This window comes from Musca domestica, unplaced genomic scaffold (genome assembly GCF_030504385.1).
Source record: "Musca domestica strain aabys unplaced genomic scaffold, Musca_domestica.polishedcontigs.V.1.1 1, whole genome shotgun sequence".
NCBI classification, from domain to species: Eukaryota; Metazoa; Arthropoda; class Insecta; order Diptera; family Muscidae; genus Musca; species Musca domestica.
In genome coordinates, this window is record NW_026712114.1 from 25,765,495 (window position 1) to 25,781,738 (window position 16,244).

The following is a 16,244-nucleotide window of genomic DNA, read 5'->3' on the forward strand; positions in this document are numbered from 1 at the left end:
ATCACAGAACAATAAAACCCCACCGGAAAGAAGTGTTATGGTAATTTATAGTCGAAGATAAATTATCCAATCTACTATTGGCGAAGCGTGGAGGGAGGGGGAGGAGAGGGCGGTGTCAGGGCGCGAAGGAGGGCCAAATGTAAATTGCAGAGTAGCAGTTGAAAACCGCCATTGGCAAAAACTGAAAACCATTACCTCCTTTTATCTCTCTCGTATCCTACGGCCATGGGGAACATATGAAACGACGACCATTATTTTTAATTTTCTTTAAATGATTTTCCACAAGAATTAAAATAATTTCCAACAACGAACCGTCCGTCGTCGCCGAACGCAGCAAATATGATAGATAATAAATTAACTTTTTCCCCACTTTTACAGGTTAACGGCCGATTAAGCATGAAGGTGTAAGAATCGTAGCTGTTATTGAACAGTTTACGGCTATTTAACTAGAAACAGTTCAAAGGTTGCGAAGGCGAGAAGTTTAAAGACAAATGATAATGGTTGCCTTGTGCGAAATGAAATATGAATAAATTGTGAAAAATGGGTGGGGGAATGAGAAATGTGGCAGAATTGATGCCGCCCATTGATGCCTCGAACAAAGGCCTTCGAACCACAGGACTATCTTATATAGAAAACGATCCTTTAAAATATGTTTCGAAGGTCTATAATGTAAAATACTGTCAACAATTTGCTATCGACTGAAGAAGACTAGTTGCTGTTTTTAGGGTGGGCTAATTGGCTTCCCTAAGACAAATATTTGATTTTCTCAATGGTTCAATGGTTTTCCCATAAGAAGACACTTTGATCGTCTTTGAGAAAGCAATTCTAAGGGATTTCTTAGTCTTCTAAGGGAGGACCTATGAAAATAAGTTATAGAAAGGCCTTTCAATAGGAAAATTGTAAGAAATCTACTGCCTATGGAAGACCTATGAAAGGTCTTGTGCCCATAGAAGAACTATTCTAAGAAGACCTGTCAGAGGATTCCGTCTACAGAAGACATGTCAGAGGGATTGCATCTACAGAAGACCTGTCAGAGATTTTTTTTGTTTATAGACGACCTGTAAGAAGTCTTCTTTCTATAGAAGACCTGTAAAAGGGTTTCTGTCTATAGAAGACCTGTCAGAAATCTTTTGTCTAAAGCAGACCTAACAAAGTTCGTGTCTCTACATAAGATACACAAAAGGTTTTCTGTCTATAGAAGATCTGTCAGAAATCCTTTGTTTACAGAAGACCTGTCAGAGGTCATCTGCCTTTAGAAGACATGCAACGGGTTTTTGTATTTTTTTTTTTTGTATATATAGAAGACCTGTCAAAGGTATTCTTACAATAAAGACTTGTCACAGGTCTTCAGAGATTTTCTGTCTATAAAAGACCTGTCAGAAGAGTCTGTCTATAGAAAACCTGTCAGGGGTTTTCTTTCTGTAGATTACCTGTTAAAGGTCTTCCGTCTACGAAAGACTAAAAGAGGTCGTCTGTTTATAGAACACCAGCCAGATGTCGTCTGTCTACAGAAGATCAGTCAGAGGTCGTCTGTCTATAGAAGACATGACAGGAGTCTTCTGTTTACAGAAGACCTGTCTGAGGCGTTCTGTCTATTGAACACCTGTCAAAGGTATTCTGTTTAAAGACGGCGTGACAGAGATTTTTTGTGTATAGAAGACCTGTCAGAAGACTCTTTCTATAGAAAACCAGCCAGAGGGTTTCTTTCTATAGAACACCTGCAAAGGTCTTCCGTCTACAGAAGAGTATCAGAGTCCTTCTGTATACAGAAGACCAGTCAGAGGTCCTCTGTCTATAAAAGACCAGTCAGAGGTCTTCTGTCTATAGATGACCTGTCAGAGGTCGTCTATCTATAGAAGACATGACAGAGGTCTTCTCTCTACAGGAGACCTGTCAGAGGTCTTCTGCCTATAAAAGACGTGCCAAAGGTCGTCTATCTATAAAAAAAAATTAAGGTCTTCCGTCTATGGAAGACCTGTCAGGGGTCTTCTGTCTATGGAAGACCTGTCAGGGGTCTTCTGTCTATAGAAGATCTGCTGAAGGTCATCTGTCTATCGACGACCTGTCAAAAGTATTCAGTCTGTAGAAGACCCGTCAGAGGTCTTCTGTCTATATAAGACCTGTAAACGTTCATTTGTCTTGAAAAGACATCCAAGAAGTTTTCTGTCTATAGAAGACCTTTAAGAGAATTTCTGTCTATTGAAGACAAGCAAGAAATTTTCTGTCTATAGAAGCCCTGTAGAGGGTCTACTGTCAATAGAAAAAAAAATGAGGGGTCTAATGTTGATAAGAGCCTTATTAAGGGACTTTTGTTTATGCAAGACCTTAAAGAGGTCTTCTGCCTTTAGAAGACCTGTAAGAGGAATTATGTCTATAGAAGACCTGTAAGGGATCTTCCCCCTAAAGAATACCTTATTCTCTTCTATTTATAGGGAAAGTTATAGGTATAGAAGACTTCTTAAATGTCTGCTGACTCCGAATTACTTCTAAAATATCTCCTGCCTATGCAAGACCGTAGAAGATGTTCTGCCCAAAAACCTATAGAACGCCTTATTGAAATATTCTCTAAAGCGAAGATTTATAAAAGGTGTAAAAGACTTATTAATTAATATCTCCTCTCTATGCGTTTATCAGATCTTCCTTGCATAGAGGATCTTTAAGGGATCCCCTTTCGGTCTTCCGCCTAAAGAATACCTTATTTTTTTTCAATTATAGTGAAATTCAAGAAGGTCTACCGTCTATAGAAGATTTTTAAAAATTCTTCTTACCTCTAAGATATTATCTGCCTATGCAAGACCGTAAATGATCTTCTGCTTAAAAGTCTTCTGGCTATAGAACGCCTTATTGAAATATTTTGCATATAAAAGATTATTGAAGCAATAGATTACTTGTAATTGATCTTCCCTCTATCCCTTTATAGGTTTATGTTTGCATAGAGGATCTCTAAGGGGTCCCCTTTTCTATAGAAAATAAGTAAAGGATGATTTTTTTGAGGTTAGGATTTTCATGCATTAGTATTTGACAGATCACGTGGATTTCAGACATGGTATCAAAGAGAAAGATGCTCAGTATGCTTTGACATTTCATCATGAATAGATTTACTAACGAGTAACGCTTGCAAATCATTGAATTTTATTACCAAAATCAGTGTTCGGTTCGAAATGTGTTTCGCGCTTTACGTCCGATTTATGGTCTACATAATCGACCAAGTGAGGAAACAATTAATGCGAAATAAGCAAAATTGGCGCATTTGGAGTGAAGAGCAACCAGAAGCCGTTCAAGAACTGCCCATGCATCCCGAAAAATGCACTGTTTGGTGTGGTTTGTACGCTGGTGGAATCATTGGACCGTATTTTTTCAAAGATGCTGTTGGACGCAACGTTACGGTGAATGGCGATCGCTATCGTTCGATGCTAACAAACTTTTTGTTGCCAAAAATGGAAGAACTGAACTTGGTTGACATGTGGTTTCAACAAGATGGCGCTACATGCCACACAGCTCGCGATTCTATGGCCATTTTGAGGGAAAACTTCGGAGAACAATTCATCTCAAGAAATGGACCGGTAAGTTGGCCACCAAGATCATGCGATTTGACGCCTTTAGACTATTTTTTGTGGGGCTACGTCAAGTCTAAAGTCTACATAAATAAGCCAGCAACTATTCCAGCTTTGGAAGACAACATTTCCGAAGAAATTCGGGCTATTCCGGCCGAAATTCTCGAAAAAGTTGCCCAAAATTGGACTTTCCGAATGGACCACCTAAGACGCAGCCGCGGTCAACTTTTAAATGAAATTATCTTCAAAAAGTAAATGTCATGGACCAATCTAACGTTTCAAATAAAGAACCGATGAGATTTTGCAAATTTTATGCGTTTTTTTTTTTTTTAAAAAGTTATCAAGCTCTTAACAAATCACTCTTTAAAATGTGAACTGCCCATTATATTCCCTTCAAAGGTCTCCCGGCATTCATTCTGCCTAATAAAGTTCGGTTGGTTCATTAAATATCAAAATATCTAATCTTATAAGATTTACCTTTTGTCTGCCAGGAAAAAAACATATTTAGTATTTTATGTTTCAAATAAATTCCGATTAGTACAATAAATTTGTGCTGCAAAATTTGCAAAACTAATTTCATGGCATAGCACCTAATCCCCAAAATTTGGCATGAAATAATACCCTGAACTAAATCTCGCATTTCATGGATATGAAGAGAAATTGTTTGGCAAACCGTTTCCTTTTTTTAATTTAGAAAGGTCAACCTGAGAAAAGGTGAAGAGATTAAGTATTGGATTTCTGCTATTTCTTCAAAGAATAATAAAATGGAATTTTTATGAAGATAAGAAGGTAAAGCCGCATATAAAGGAAGAAACAAACAAAAAGTCATAAAAGAGATTTTACATATAATGAAAATGCCCAGCTAACCTTCTCTTTTGGGGAAACTATTGAAGGTTTTGTTTTCTCTGTTTTGGCCTTACCTTTTTGCAGCTTTGTGGGATATTGGAGGCTATAAATCCCTGTTTAACTAAAAATGAATGCTTCACCTTTTTTTGCAGAAATTTTGAAGAAGGTTAAAGAAGAAGAACCGTTTTGGTTATATAACAAAACTAATGAATTGCAAAAATGATTTTTCTTTGAATTTGCAAAAAATAGAATGGGAGCCCTAATGGGCTTTAAATATCTTTGAAGGAATCCCCTCATTTGAAGCTACTTTAAAAATGATTTGAAAAATCTTTAAACTCACCCACGCTTCTAGATTTCTGGGTCATTGTGTTTAGATTAAGCTCTTGTTTATTGTGTTATTGAGAAGGATATACAATTTCATGGTATCTCTTTAAATCTCGAACAGACACACACAAACACCTGTATCACACACACTGCCACTTTTCTTTTTCTGTGTGCCCCATAGCCATTGTCTGTCAAACGAGGAGAACAAAAGGACATTACAAACAATAGAAAACCTGGTCATTTGATAACTCAATCGAACCAACACACACACAGACACACGTGCTGAGAAACTGAAAGACAAAAAGTCGGAAAAAAATGAAACTCAGTCAGTAAACAATAGGTTTTCCTTTGTTGGCTCCTTGCTCCGGCCACCTTGGGTTTGGAAGATATCCCATTAAAAGGTAACATAGATTAAATTCACATCAACTTACACACACAGACAGAGACACATAGCTGCTCATGTAAATGTGTATGTATTTAAGCATGTTAACTAAACAACTACTGACCCCCATAAATTCAGTAAATTTATTGAAGAAAACTTAAATTAGAAGAATAAAAATGTAGATTAAACTTGAGCCTTTCGGGAAGGCAGTTCGTACAACACAAATTATAGTTGTTGTGAAACTAAAATTTTGTTTTTCCTTTCTTTTTTTAGCTGACCATCAGAAACTTTATGTTTTAATCGTTAAGGATAGCAAATTCCTGTCTATAAATGTCAAAAAGTTTCTGTGTTTTTCTCGGAAAAAAAAAACAATCTAAACTTTTAGATACCTCTTATTAATAAAGTTGTTGGAACAAAACTGTCATTAAAAGGAAATTGGGTTTGGTTTGGAGAACACAGTGGTTTTAGAAGTGACAAAAGAAAAGAAAGAAGACCCTTTAACGGATATCTTTAAATAAAGGACCTATTAGAGGATGTTCTAAGGAGATATGACTTTTTACAGATCTTCTATAAATGGACATTTTCATCAGACGACTTTTTTACAATCTTCTATAGAAGATGGAGATTTTCCAAATGTATGATATCCATACCCATATGAAGGTCCTCCATTGACGGAAGACTTTTAGAATGTCTTCTTCGGACAGAAGACCTTTAAAGGGCCAATATACGAAGAAGACTTTTTCAAGGTTTACTATAGTCTATGAAATATCTGAAAAACTAACCAAAAGTCTTCTGTATATAGAAGGCCTTATTGAGGTATTCTGTATAGCAAATATTATCAAAGGTATAAGATACTTATAATTGAAGAAAACTTAAATTATCATAACATATTTGCAAAGAGGATCTTTAAGACGTTCCCCGTTCTGTAGAAGATTAGTAAAATGTGAAATGTCCATTATATTTCCTTCAAAGGTCTAGCGGCATCCATTCTGCCTAATAAAGTTCGGTTACTCCCTAAAACAATCAACAAATCTGATCTTATTACCTTTTATTATAACAAATAATTTGGGCTGCGGAGACCTTTTAAGGGCCAATATACGAAGAAGGCTTTTTAAAATTCCATAGGGAGAAAGATCTACTATACAAAGAAAGTAAAGCAAAGGATATCATTGAAGGACTTTTGAAAACGAAAATCTCTTACGGATCAGTTATTAATGGAAGACCTCTTAGAGGTCTTTTTTCTATTATCATTAGACGACAAACTTCTTACAGGTCTTTTACAGACAGAAGTTCTCTTAAAATGTTTCTATTAAATGCTTACTAGAGACGGAAGTCCTCCGAAAAGTCTTATTTAGAGAGAAGCCATCTTAAAGGTCTTATATGGAGAGATTGGCAAAATACCTCTTGCAGGTATTCTATAGCCATAAGACCCATCACAGATATTCTTTAAGCTAATCTTCTATAAACAGAATATTGCTGATATTATGTAGACAGAATACCCTTTACGGACCTTTGAAAGGACTTCTATACATAGAAGACTCTTTACAGACCTTTGAAAGACATCTATAGATAGAAGACCTCCCGCGGATCTTGTAAATAACGTAAAATATTTTCAGGTCCCTTTCAGACAAAGATTTCTTACATGTCCTCTGTGGAGAGAATACCTTTTATAGATCTTCTGTGGACAAATGACCTTTACAGATCTTTTGTGGACGGAAGACCTTTTACAGATCTTGTATAGAAAAAAGACTTTTGCAAGGATTTCCATAGACAGAACACGTTTCATAAGTCTTTTTTATACAGAAGACCATTAACAGATCTTCCATAGGCAGAAAACCTCTAACAGATCTTCTAAAGACAGCAAACTCTTACAGGTTCTACAGACAGAGGAGCTCTTATAGGTCTTTTATAGATAGAAGATTTCATTCAGGTGTTCTATAGAAAGAGGACTTCAGGTTTTTTATAGGCAGAAGACAGGATATCTCATAGAAGCCACCTATAGACGAATGACATCTTATAGTCTTGTAAATGCATATATATGTAGAGAAAAGGACCTTTACAGACCTTTGAAAGGACTTATATATAGCAGACATCTCGCAAATCTTGTCAAGACTATACAAATGTTACAGGTCCTCTGTAGACAGAAGACCTTCCAAGGATCTTCTGTGGACAAAAGTCCTTCCACAGATCTTCTATAGACAGAAGACCTTTGAATGGACCTCCGTGGACAGAACACCTTTCACAAGTCTTCTATAGACAGAAGACCATTCATAGGCAGAAAACCTGTTAGAGATCTTCTAAAGACAGTAGGCCTCTTACAGGCTTTACAGACAGAGGAGCTCTTGCAGATCTTATATAGATAGAAGATTGCATAAAGGTATTCTGTAAACAGAAGACTTCATACAACCTTCCTATAGGCAGAAGACCTTTTATAGGTCATCTATATTCAGTAGACCTCATAGAGGCATTCTACAGACCTTACAGAGGAAATATTTTATCGACAGAAGACCTCGTGTAGGTATTGTATATTTAGAAGATCTCTTACAGGTCCTCTATAGGCAGGAAACCTCTAACAGATATTCTTAAGACAGAAAACCTGTTACAGGTGCTATAGACAGAGGAGCATTTATACGTTTTCTATAGCCAGAAAGGCCTTCTGTAGGCAAAAAACATCAAAGAGGGTTCCTATGGGCAGAAGACCTCTTATGGGGTCTCTATAAACGTGAGACCTAATAAAGACCTTCTGCAGACAGCAGACCTTTTAGAGGTATTTCATAAAAAGATGACCTTTTACAGGTCTTCTATAGACAAAATCCCTTTTCTATAGACAAATGACCTCTTGCTGCTATTTTATATTCAGAAGATATCTTACAGGTTTATAGACAGGAAACTTCTATAGAATACAGGAAACATTTAACAGACTCCTACATGTGTTCAATAAACCCAAGACATCTTGCAGGTCTCCTGTAGGCAGAATATCTAAAAAATACGTCTTATAAGTAAGGAGACCAGACGGACTATTTTACAGGTCTTCTACAGACAAAAGGCCATCTATAAAATTCTATTAACGAAATACGTTTCCTAGGTCTTCTATTACAAACAGAAGACGTTGTTACATTTTCTAATAGTAGAAAATTTCTTACGGGTCTTATGTAGATATACGATTTCTTATAGGTCTGAACGGAAAGCCCAACCCTGCTTCTTTATATGTTAAAGACTCTTAAAAGGTCTTCCGTATAAAGAAGTCTCTTTCACAGGTTTTCAATGTACAGAAGTCCAGTAAGAGCTCTTCTATGAAGAAAATATTTTTTACAGCTCTTTAGTGAATATAAGACATTTCTCCAGACCTTATGCATTAAATAATGCCAAATATAACCTCCTACTTTCCAAATTATTCTGACCAGCAATATATGTTAATCGACATCACCTAAATTAAGAATCCATGTTTCTCCTCATGAATGTTAAAATAGATTTTGGTCAGAGGTCATTTTTATAATGTTACCATTTTTAATGACAGCAACACACAGAGATGACGACAATAGACCACAATTCAAAAGGAAAATGCCTCCCCCGCCTGTGTTAATAAAGACATGTCATTGAAGGTAGTTTTTTTTTTCTATTTTACCTGTCAAACTACATCGGCATGTGTGTGGTCATTAAGTTCTTTGTCTGTCTGTCAATTGATTTAGTTGTGGACGGCGATTGTGTTTTTTTTTTATAATTAGGACATCGTATAATGAACATAATGTAGACCATAAGGTCTGGTGATAATTGCCGGTTTAATGGGAGGATATTTGTGACGTATAATTTGTGTGACGGATTTCAGATAATATTACGTTCTTTGTTGTATTTGTTGTTAATTGTTTTTCTTAGTTTGTAGGTTTGTAAGGGAGAAATAATAATTAGGTGGATGTCTGTGCGTAATTCACATAAGGTGATAGTCAGATTGACAGGGGTATGTATTGAAGGTCAGCAGCAAATATTCCGTTGTAAAGGTAAGGGTTTGTTAAATTTGGAAAAGTATTGGGAAATATATTGAAGTTCCTATGTTAGAAGAAATCCAGAATTTTGGTTATAGACTTAGAATGTACAGGGTGATATGAAAAAACACTGCAACCAACATAAGACTGCTGTCATTTCTAAGCCACTCGTCCTCGACAGCTGTTAAAATCATTCCAGTGACAACTCATTATATTGTTACAAGCATACAAAAGAATTTTGGTGAGAATTTTCCAGAAAAAAAGTTATTCCTGTTGGAATTCAAGCGTGATAGTGTGATACTAATAGCGTAGCCCGGCGTCAAGGAAGTGGACGGAAGAAAACAGGAACGTCAGCGGAAATGGTTCGAAAAGTAAAGAAGCGACATGATCGAAACGCGCGTCGCAGCGGCCAAAAAATGGCTTATGAGCTGAACATATCGCAATATTCCATTCGGCAAATATTGAAAAATGAGCTCGGGGTAAAGCCATTGAAATTCCAAAAAGTGCAAGAACTTACACCGCAAAAGAAATAAAATAGACTAAAGAGTTGCTTCGCTTGGCCCAAAGTGTTAAACTGCGGAATTTGGTTCTCTCCGATGAAAAAATATTCGTTTTCCAGCAGATTGTAAACAAACAAAATGATCGTGTTTACTTGCCAAAGAGGTCAGCTGAAAAGGTGCACCTTTGGTTGGCCACCAGAACTTAAGCGCCGACTATAGTGATGGTGTGGGCTGCCATAACAGCCGATGGTTACTCTCCGCTCGTATTAATCAACCATGGCATCAGAATAAATGCTGAATGTTATCACGAAAATATTCTGGAGGTTGTATTAAAGGCTTAGGCAGCAAACATTTTGGCCGCAGACCTTGGACATTCCAACAGGACTCAGCGCGATCGCACTTAGCACGCGCCGCCCAAGAATGGTTAGAAAATTAGGTACCTTGTCTCATTCACAGCGCACAATGGCCACCAAAATCTCCGGATACCAATCCGTTGGACTATTGTGTCTGGAGTATTTTGGAAAGCAAGGTTGGCACTAAAAAATACCAAAGTGTCGATCACCTCAAGCAAGGCTTCGCGGGGAATGGGCTAAAATACCACTGAGTAGCATTCGAGCAGCATGTGACGGTTTCATTGGCCTTTTGAAGGCCATAATTCGTGCCAATGGTGACCAATTCGAACAAATCTAAACTTATTCTAAAATTTGATGCTATTTCCGACATTTTTTACTTTTAATTCAATAAAATTAAAATCAAATGTAAAAATTATGGCGTTTGACTTTGTTGCAGTTTTTTCTATCTCAGCCTGTATATTGAAGGTCAGCAGCAAATATTCCGAAGTATTTGAAGAAATATTTGGAAATATTTTGTAGTTCCTATTTTAGAAGAAAGTCAGAATTTCGGTCGTTTTACGGACTTAGATTACCAACTGTTCCTGTGGTCAATTTGGCAATTTGTCGGCCCATATATTTCTGTTCATCCTCTTTAAGAATTTGTAAGATTAAGATTTGTTTTTTTTTTATTGTCTGGTGCTTCAACAAATTGAAAATTTCTCCCATAGAATTTTCCCATAAATTTTCAAAGAAATATTATCAGCTTGATAGCAGCTTAGAAAACATGAATTGCAGTGGCACGTTTTTTTTATTTTTTTTTCTTATTAAAAACTGGTAATCATGTTGACAATCACGACAATTGAACGTGTTCCACGAATCAAGCATCTCCCTTTTACAGCACGTCATTAGAACATTATAATTATCTTGTAATTAATTTGAAATATTGAAATTGAAAACAAAAAACACTTACCTTATTGTTTATATATCCTCAGGTTTCAATCGGTAAAAAAACTAAATACTCTTCTCAATTTTCACAACTACAGCAACTTATCCACAAACAATTTCCGATCCGAACGTTTCTATAAACACGTTAATAATGCGCTGTTTCCGAATATGGGACAAGCAGGTTAGGCAGGCAGATTAACCGCAAAAAATAACAAAATTTCCTGCAATAAATATAAAAATAGAATTTAATTTTTTTCTTTTTGATTCTTAAAAGAATTAGACAACAAAAAGAGAATAGGCAATTGAATTTACAAAAAATCCTCCAACTTGAATGGGAACAAGTTGACATTCACAAATACACACACACAAACTCAAAATTGCAAATTCATTGATAACGTTTAAAAAAAGAATAATAATGAAATTAATTATCATAAATAATTAGAGAAAGAATCATGAGATCTAGAGACAGTTTGAGAGAGAAGTAGATAAATTAAATCTTTTAACAAATTAATTCTAGTTTTTATGTTAAAGAATAGGGCCGGTATTAGATGCTGGAAATTCCAAACAGAGAGAGAGAGAGAACTCAAACGATGTATTATATTCGAAAACAGGTGGTAAAACAAAAATATATAGAGAAGTTACCATACGATTGGAAATAGCCAGAATTAGGTTCGTTTATAAAAAAATATCAAAAATTTTTTGCAAATCAAACGGCGTGTTATTTTATTATTATATGTTATTCTTCTATTGAGCTTCATTTTGTCAAGAAAATAAAAGTTCGGTATATGAGTAGATTTTTTTAATAAATAATGGGAGAACTTCTCCACACCAAAACCCTGAGCAATACCCCACAAATGGGGATATATGAAAAGCTAAAGCCACACTTTATATTTTTCAAACTCCCCTAACAGGTGGATTACGTTTTTACAACTACAAAAATCGGGCGATACTTATATATAATCATTACTTTCCATACGATTAGGCACCCATTGTTCACTTCAAATTTAGTGACTGACTGAAATCATAAGCATTTTGAATTTCTGGATGTAACGTTTTCCACGTAGACCTATACGTAGACCTATATTGACTATGTGTGTATAAAAATCCGGTTTAAATTGGAGGGTATTGAAATGTTGACCTATTTGTTTTCCAAAATACTCCAGACACAATAGTCCAACGGATTGGAATCCGGAGATTTTGGTGGCCATTGTGCGCTGGAAATTAAGCGAGAACCTCGTTTTGTAACCATTCTTGTGTGGTGCATGCCGAGTGCGATGGTGCTGAGTCCTGTTGGAATGTCCAAAGGTCAGCGGCCAAAATGTTTGCGTGCCCAAGGCTTTAATAAACCCTCCAGAATATTTTCGCGATAATATTCGGCATTTATTCTGATGCCACGGTCGATTAATACGAGCGGAGAGAGGCCATCGACAGTTACGGCGGCCCACACAGTCACCATGGCGCGCTTGAGTTCTGGTGGCCAACCGAAACTGCACATGTTGATCTGACCTCTTTGGCAAGTAAATCCAATCATTTTGTTTGTTTACAAACTGCTGGACAACGAATGTTTTCTCATCGAAGAAATCCAAATTCGGCAGTTCACCAAGCGAAGCGGCCAAGCGAATCAACTCTTTAGCTTTTTTCAGTCTATTTTCTTTCTGTTTCGGTGTAAGTTCTTGCACTTTTTGGAATTTCAATGGCTTTTCCCCGAGCTCATTTTTCAATATTTACCGAATGGAATATTACGATATGTTCAGCTCACGTGCCATTTTTCGACCACTGCGACGCCGGGCTCGATCAAGTCGCTTCTTTACTTTTCGAACCATTTCTGCTGATGCTGCTGTTTTCTTCCGTCCACTTCCTTGACGTCGGGCTACGCTACCAGTTATGCTACCGGCAACGAGCGATCGCACGAGACACAAAGGATTTATTCATATTTAAATGCTGGAGTGCTCTAACGATTGCCACTTGTGGTTTTCCAGCCAAATATAAAGAATTCACACTATCAAGCTTGAATTCCACCACGAATAACTTTTTTTCTGGAAAATTCTTACCAAAATGCTTTTGTACGCTTGTAAACAATGAGCTGTCACTGGAATAATTTTAACCGGTGTCGGACGAGTGGCTTAGAAATGACAGCAGTCTGAAGTTGGTTGCTGTTTTTTCATCTCACCCTGTATACTCCCTATAAATTGTTGTTTTTAACAGAATTGTCTCAAACTTGATACGTGGAGTTCATATGTGGCACTGACCTCGCTGGCAGACATCTATGTTTTCTTATAGTCTCAATAACTGCAATATCTGATATTCGGTATTTTTGACGGACGGTTTTAAAATTTAGCAAGTACCATACATATGGCGGACGGTATTAAAGGTTCGGCACAGCCGCTTTTTGAGCTGCTGTTTTTTTGGTTTTTTTTTTAGTCAATTTTGACTCTTGTAGGGGATATTCCAAAAGAAGTGTACCAATATTGTCCATTTCTGAGAGGGTTAGTGATTGTACTAACCGGCTTGCTAGATAGACATGCAAACTGTGCTGGACTGGAAATGTCCTGAAAAGAATCACGCTCAAATGCAACATAACCCCCATACGAAATACCACCCGATTAAAGGCCTATTTAGTTTTTAGCCGAACTTTTCAACGAAACTGGTTAAAAATTGACCGTTTGTGTTCCCTGAGAATAGAAATCGTTGTTGCAAAAAATTCTTTAAGTGGGTACCAGTTTTGGTGTTTGGTACATAGGGTATTTCGGGTTGTCCCGGTCGTATTTTCAAGCGAATAAGTGCTTTGTGTTTTTTTTTTTTTTTTGGCCAAAATTAGGTATGGAAGCCACAGTGAAAGTTTTAGACGCAAATGCCTCTCATTTGGCATTTCTCGTTTTCGACCTCCTTCTAAAAGAAAATACGTTTTTAAATTTCTTTGGTAAGACTCCATTGTAACATTTTCTCCCCATATTCGGTATTTTGAAGACATTCCTTCCGACTTTACTGATATTTGCAATTTTTTAATCTGACCCAGTGATGTTATTTTCAAACGTTTTTTTTTTGTTTGAGCTTCTGGTGGAGGCATGGTAGAAGAATATAGGTAAACGCGTCCAAGCGTTGATGCATCTACCTGTATTCTTCTGCCATGGGTGGAGGGTATCAAAAACGGATTCAATGATTCGGCGTTTTTAGCCTATTTATTTCAACAGTTCTTTAATAATGAAAAATAGGGTATTTTAAAATGGCTGTAACTCCTTAAATATTAACATTTCGGCGTTTTTAGCCTATTTATTTCAACTATTCTATGATGCCAAATTTTTTATAAACCCTCATCCACAATGAATGCTATCCCGTCGACATTCCAATAATACTGATTTTCGAAAACATCTGGTAACGCTAATACAAACGAGTTGAACAGAATCTAAAACAATGATATTATAAAATGCTCTCTCGCTCACAAAAAAAAAAAAAAACAGATAAAATGCAAAGCTTGTTTTTGCAGCTGTAAAACAAGCTTTGAAATACAACAGCAACAACAACACAAGCTCTTAAATAACATAAAACGTCAAAACAGAGATAAACGAAGAAACCAAAACAAAATGGAATTAAGTACGGATGACTAAACATCAACGACCCCAAAAAAAAAAAGGCGAAGGGGAGAAATGTTGGTGGGAGACGACGATAACATAAAAACGGTGAAAGAAAAAACTATAAATTAAACAATGAAAAATACAACGAGTATTTTATAAACCCAACTAACAAAAGCCCCCCAGAGATTTATTAATAACAACAGCAAAACTCAGGGTTTTACCTTTGGAAAAAAATAAAAGAAAATCCAAAGGCAGACGTTCCTCTTAATTTACGAGAGACACGCGTTAATAATTGACAGCAATGTGGACAACAAAGTAGACACCAGGAGACGTGTTTTTTGGCCAATGAACCAAACAAAAAACCAGCCATGGTCTGGCTGGCAGTGCGTCTCATGAGGCACCAACCAGCATGTCCAACGTCCACAAACAAATCACTGCCAGTTGGAGGGGGCGACAGCAGAAATCAAACTAAAAAACAGACACCCACCACATTTGTGAAGACATTTTTGTTTTTTTGTGAAGCCACACTCGGCATAAACAACAACGGTCGGTAATGGCCAACACCAAGGAAAATGGGTCAATCTTTGATTTAACCAAAAACGGCAAGGCAACAGAGCAAAAAAAATCAAACTAACAAGAGAAGAGCAAAAAAAACAACTGATTTTTAGCAAAACAAACCGCTGGAGTGTGAAGAAGAGGAGCAGCAACTCTAATAACACTAAATATTTATAACGTTGTGTACGGTCGGACGGTCGCTGATTCTTGTTTTGGCCAAATCGAAATCCATTGTTTTGCTGCTTGTTTTGGAAAACCCCCTCGTTTCACATGGTAAACATTTCAAATAGTTTGGTATTTTGGCGGCCATCATTTCTTTGTGCGGCCGGGCAGCCCGGGAGCAACACACACACACACTACTGATAGTTGGGTCTGGGGTTTAGAGAAATTTTTATTTTGTTGTGGTGAATGTTTTTTTGTTTTCTCGATTTTGTTTTTTCAAATCTATGGAGTCAGCCGCCGACTGCATGAATTGAATAAAATTAAAATTGTTTGGTGTTCATTGAAGTGGTTGGCATGTAGGTTTGTTTCCATTGGATTGAAATGGAACGCAGAAGAAGGACGCAGAGAAAATGCATTCGGAAAATTCACACACAAAAACATGACCATGACATGCAAAGGGACGTACCGTACGTACGTAACTGAATTTAACTAATATTATTAATGTGTATAACGAGCAGTGATGGAGGGGTTTTCATTTCATTTATCGATGTGAACATCGAAAAATTCTCACGTTTTTAATAACTACTGACAAATGTGGGATGGGTGGGATATGAAATTTTCCATTCAATGATGTTCGTATTTTTAGTGGAACATTAAGTTTTAGAATTTATTAAAGGCAACGATTTTAAAGAATCAAAAAAAAAAAACTGATTTAAGTCGGTTTTTGAAAATATTTTGTATTTTTTAATAACTCTTCTGGAGAAGTAAAATCAGAAGTGCTGAATTTTTGTTTACCTTTTGCAATGGGAAAACTTAAAATATGACCAAATCAATTTCCTTAAATGTGGTTATAACTTTAGATGATCTATGTGCAAATGCCTAAAAATTGTAAATATTTTTTTACGAAACAAGAATCTTTTCATCCAAATCCATTTTGGAAGATTTCACATTTGAAACTATGTCGTAGAGCACTGCCCAAATATCTCCCTTAGCTTTTTGACCAAGGATTTTTGCTCAATATTTACGCACTCCGTTGTTGTGGTCAATTTTACAGCAAAATAAAAACCAATGGTAATTCAAAATGCCAGACTT

General features: G+C 36.4%; 1 protein-coding gene across 3 annotated transcripts in view; it reads right to left on the minus strand.

Moving 5' to 3' along the window:
* The window catches only part of LOC101891253 (protein toll), a 311,410-nt gene that overhangs the window by 279,991 nt on the left and 15,175 nt on the right, over positions 1 to 16,244 (minus strand). For all 3 annotated transcript variants that reach the window (XM_059121120.1, XM_059121110.1, XM_059121116.1), the window contains exon 2: positions 10,889 to 11,084. The gene's annotated coding sequence lies outside the window, so the exon portion shown is untranslated. The remainder of the gene's footprint in view (positions 1 to 10,888; positions 11,085 to 16,244) is intronic.